Genomic DNA, 5,774 nt, shown 5'->3' on the forward strand with positions numbered 1-5,774 from the left:
GACTTTCTTTACACTTTTGTCATGTTTGAAAAATTTCTAATTTAGGATCTAAAAAAAAAAAAATGCATGATAGATATTATGATAGACGTGCAGTTTCTTACCCTAGGGATGGACTCAGCTGAACCTTGATAACTAAGCAGAAATCAGTCAGATGGAATATTAGGGAAAATGCACTTGTGACAGAGAACTAGCATGTGCAAAAGCATGGGGGCCTAGCAGTAGGAGAGGTATCCAACATGTATAGCACTTTGGTAAAAGCAAATCTTAGGTAGATATGGGAGAAGAAGGGAAGGTGATGGTAGAAGGCTGATTACATGGCTTGTGTAAGGTACTAGGGAATTTAAACTTTATTCTGAGTGACTGATGAATTTGCGGCAGAGGATTAACATGTTCCAGTTTGTGTTTTAGGGAAATGTCACTGGAAACGGTGTGAAGAATGGACGGATGAGAAGGAAAAACAATTAGAGAAGCACTTATTATATCAAGGAAAGGGTTGTTGAAGGCCTGAACTAAAACCATGGATAGGAATCAATAAACTATTGGTTATTTGCAACTAAAGTTTAAAATGGAGATCTGGGTATTTACCCCAAAGATACAAATGTAGTGATCCAAAGGACTACCTGCACCCCAATATTTATAGCAGCAATGTCCACAATAGCCAAAGTATGGAAAGAAGTCCACTGACAGATGAATGGATAAAGAAGATGAGGGGTACAACACACACACACACACACACACACACACACACACACACTGGAGTATTATGCATCCATCAAAAAAATGAAATCTTCCCATTTGCAATGACGTGGATGGAACTAGAGGGTATTATGCTAAGCGAAACAAATCAATCAGAGAAAGACAATTATCATGTGATCTCACTGATATAAGGAATTTGAGAAACAAGACAGAAGATCACAGGGGAAGGGAGGGAAAAATGAAACAAGATGAAACCAGAGAGGGAGACAGGCCATAAGAGACTCTTAATCAAACAAACTTAGGGCTGCTGGAGGGGAGAAGGGTGGAGGGATCGAGTAACTGTGTGATGGACGTTGGGGAGGATATGTGTTGTAATGAGCACTGGGTGTTATTTAAAACTGATGAATCACAGACCTCTGTACCCCTAAAATAACTAATACATTATATGTTAATTAATTGAATTTAAATTTTAAAAATTATTTAAATAAATAAATAAATTTTTAAAAATAAAATAAAATAATTTTTAAAATCTTTAAAAATAAAATGGAGATCCAGTCAAGAGATAAAGCATTTCCCAATTCCATCATTCATGTTCCCTATCACAATCTAAGATAAACCCATATTATTTTTTACTTAATAAATTTATTATTGACTCACATTAAGCCCCCTCTTGATCAGTAATATCATACGTTTGATGCACTGTGATTTTCTAATACACCTTAATATAAGTACATAATAATTAAAATACCATATAAATCTTCTCAAATACCAGCAAAGAAAATCATACCATCCGTTAGGACACACAGGATAAGTTGCTTCCAGTTCTAGAACTCTATAAGTCTAGGTTGTTTAGCCAAAATCTTTCTTGGAAAATTGAGCCCCAAAGATGTTCTAAGTAATTTGTCCAAGGCTTAGCTTAGACCAAGCATAGTGTCAAGATCTAGTAACTCAGAAGTGCAAATTCTCGAGCCTTACTAAATCAGAAATTCTGAAGGTATGAGGGAACAATCTATATTTTAAGAAACATTCCATGTGAATTTGAATCCCCTACCTAAAGTTTGAAAGCACTGCTTTGGGCCACCCACAGATTTTCTCAGCACAGAGACTGAGGCAATTAGAAGAATCAGCTGAGATCATTTCCAAGTCAATGCTCTTACATCTAATAACATCTGTTACTCTTTTTTATTATCCAGATCCATACTGTGCCTTTTAGAACTCATGCTCAGTTCATTGACAACCATTAAATAAATCAATTGAGGATGAAGATGCATTAGTGGTTTTCTAGATCTCTTGCATACCATTTCTCAAATTCCAGTCTTTCTCATGCCACAGTTACTACCTTCATAATTCCACTCTCACTGCATATCACATATTATGTACATATATTGTTTACTTAAAGTTTTTCTTTAAATAAATTCCTTTTTTTTTTACTTTAATAAATTAAGGGACACATGTATACCACTACCATCACCGAAAGTCAGTATCACTTGCTGTGAGCAAAAGCTAACTACAAAGGCAAATGCAGTGTTAGATTCTATCCTTGTTTGTCAAAATTTCTGCTTTTAAGAACTGTATTCCTCTGGGAGCACTCTAGTGACTCGGTTCAGCATCCAGCTCTTGTGTTTTTTTTTGTTTTGTTTTGTTTTGGTTTTTTTTTTAGCTCTTGGTTTTGACTCATGTCATAATCTCATGAGTCTTGAGATCATCCCCATGTGGGGCTCTAAGCTTATCCAGGAGTTTGCTGAAAGATTCTATCCCTCAGCTCCTCCCCACACTCACATGCTCACACACACACTCTCTCTCTCTCTTTCTCAAATAAATAAACCTTAAAAAAAAAAAAAGAACTGCATTCCTCTATTAACAAGGGTGGTTACCCTGTATTAAAACAATATTCAAATTTTGTACCTAACTTGATTAAAGCATTAAATGGACATGAAGCTTTCATCATGTGATATGGGATTAATTAACTGTATGAGTATGAACCCCCAAAATAATTACATTCCAGCAGTGGTTCATATGCCGTACTTCAGAAAATTCTGGCTTAAACCATATGTATAGACAGATAAACCCTGAGAATGCACAGATCTAGAATAGGAAAGTTCTAAAAATAAAACTTTCATATTTAAGTAGTGAACAAAAGCAGAGCAAATAATGATAACTAGAACACCATGCCAGGACTGAACTGAGAAGGAAGACCTAAAGGGGCTGGAGAAAACTGGACACAAGAATTCTAGTGAACCAGGGAAAAGCAATTTAGGAAAAGAAAGCACCATCAAAAATGAATGACCTAGCACAAAGATTTTCCGTCTAACCAACCCTAAACCCAATGACATAAATAACTTTATTTTATGAAAGTTCATGCATATAAAAGTAGCACCAATGGAACAGGAATGTTAAGCAATTCCTGAAAGAGATAATTCCTTTTACTTTCTCTCTCCTCCAGCTGTGGAAGATGCCCAGAGGGAAGAAGGGGAAGGGGAAGAAGGTGGCCCTGGACCCTGCTGCCATGAAGAAACAAGAGACCAAAATTGTGGTCCGTCCTCAGTTTGAGGAAATGCCCCAAAACTTTTGCATTGGACAAGACATGCAGCCCAAAATGAACCTCTCTCACTTTGTCAAGTGTCCCCTCTGCATCTGGTTACAGCAACAAAGGACTATTCTCTATAAACATCTGAAGGTTCCTGCTGTGATTAACCAGTTCTCACACACCTTGGACTGCCAAACAGTACTCTACTCCTTAAGCTAGTCTACAAATACAGACCAGAGACAAAGCAAGAGAAGAAGCAGAAGAAAGTTATCAGCAAAAGGATGTCCCCACTAAAAGGGCACCTATTCTTAAAGCTGGAGTTAGTTCTACCACCAACTTCGTGGAAAACTACTCAGCTGGTAGTGATTGCACATGATGTGGATCCCAGTGAGCTGATTGTCTTCCTGTCTGCTCTGTGCTTTAAGATCAGGTTTCCTACTGCATTATCTAGAGAAAGGTTAGGCTGGGCTGTTTGGTCCACAGGAATATCTGCACCACTGTCCCACTCACACAGGTGAACAGAGGAGCTCTGGCTAAGCAGGTGGACTATGAGGACCAATGACAATGACAGATATGATGAGATCTGTTGTCATGAGGGAAGGCAGCATCCTTGGTCCAAAGTCAGTGTCTTGCATTGCCAAGCTGAAAAAGGCAAAGGCTAAAAAACTGGACACCAAACTGGGCTAAGTGTATAGCTGTTGAGTTTTCCATGCATAAAAGTAATAAAAATTCTTTTTCAGCCAGTGTTAAAAAAAAAAAGAGGTGGGAGAGGCAAGATGGCAGAGGAGTAGCAGACTGAAATGACATCAGGTTGCAGGAGTTCAGCTAGATAGTTATCAAACCATTCCAAACACCTACAAACTCAACAAGGGATTGAAGAGAAGAAGAGCAGCAGTTTTAGGAACAGAAAATTGACCACTTTCTGAAAGGTAGGATGTGTGGAGAAGTGAATCCAAGGCAAAGGGACTATAGACTGCAGGGGGAGGGTCCAGCTCCCAGCAAGTGGCAGGGCAACAAAGCACAAAATCAGAACTTTTAGAAGTCTGCTCCACTGAGGGACATCACTCCAGAGGCTAAGCAGGGGTGGAGCCCTCGCAGGGACAGTGTGGTCTCAGGACCCACAGGGTCACTGAAAGATTGGGGGTGTCTGAGTGTGGTAGAGCTCCCAGGTATTGGAGCAGGGAAGCTGACTACAGAGATGAAACTGAGGAGTGAGCTCTCAGCTCATGGTTACCTTAAACAGTGATCCACAGCTCAGTTGGACCACTGCTCTTCGAGCAGGGACCCCACAAGTGGCAGATCCAGGGAGACTCAACTTCCTCCTCTGGAGACAGGAATCTGCTTGGTTTGGAGACTCCAAATGGGGCTGTGCGCCAGAGACAGAAACACTCGGTCACAGGCTAGGTGAGTCCAGAGCATGGCCAGAGACCAGAGAGACAGGGTGATTGACCCCTTTTCTCTGAGGGCGCACTGAGGAGTGGGGCCCTGAGCTCTCAGCTCATCCAGGCTGGAGATTGGGAGGCCACCATATTCATTCCCGTCCTCCAGAGTTCTACAGAAAGCATTCAGGGAACAAACACTCAAGAGAGAAAACTCAAGCAGATTTCTTAGCCTGGCCCCTGGCAAGGGTGGGGAAATTTCACCTTGGGCAAAGACATTTGAGAATCACTACAACAGGCACCTCCCCCAGAAGATCCCAAAGGATATCCAGCCAAGACCAACCTCACTGATCAAGGAGAACAGCAGAACTCCAGAGCTAGGGGAAAGCAATGCATGGAATTCATGGCTTTCCCCCCATGATCCTTTAGTCTTGCAAAGTTAAATTAAAATTTCTTAATTTTACTTTTTTCTTATTCTATTTTTTTAACTTTTCCTCTTTCCTCTTTTAACGTTTTTTAACTAGTTTAACTTAACAATACCTTTCTTTTAAAAAATCTCTTTAAACCTTCATTATTACAGTCACATTTTATCCTTCATTGTATTTACCTTATTTTTTGTATACATATAGGAGTTTTCTTTCCTAAAAAATTTTGGAATACAATTTCTTCTAATAGATCAAAATATACCCCAAATGTAGCACAGGGCTTTGTTCTAGTCTCCATCCTAAGCACATTCCTTCACCACCTTTTTTTTCTTCTTCTTCTTTCTTTTTCCAACCAACTTATCAATTCTTTTTTAGAATTTTTTTTAATTTTCATATTTACAGTCATATTCCATCTCTTCATCATTCTTACCCTTATTTTTGTATATACATAAGTTTTTCTTTCTTTAAAATTTTGGGAGATAGTTTCTTCTAAGAGACCAAAATGCACCCAAAATCAAGTGGCTGGCTCTATTCTATTCACCAGTCTAATATATATATATACATATATGATTCTTTTTAGCCCCTTTCTTCTCCCTCCAGTTTGGGGTCTCTTCTAATTTGGTTAGCAAACATTTTTCTGGGGTCTTTGCCACCCTTTTAGTATTTTATTCTCTCATACATATATTCTTATCTAGATAAAATGACAAAGAAGAAAAACTCACCATGGAAAAAAGAACAAGAGGCAGT

The 5,774-nt window shown here is 38.9% G+C and overlaps 1 pseudogene; it reads left to right on the forward strand.

Moving 5' to 3' along the window:
* Positions 1–3,142: 3,142 nt before the first annotated feature.
* LOC111157372 lies at positions 3,143–3,910 on the forward strand (annotated as a pseudogene).
* The last annotated feature ends 1,864 nt before the right edge of the window (positions 3,911–5,774 follow it).

This window comes from Enhydra lutris, unplaced genomic scaffold (assembly GCF_002288905.1).
Source record: "Enhydra lutris kenyoni isolate GAN:26980312 unplaced genomic scaffold, ASM228890v2 scaffoldscaffold3, whole genome shotgun sequence".
NCBI lineage: Eukaryota > Metazoa > Chordata > Mammalia > Carnivora > Mustelidae > Enhydra > Enhydra lutris.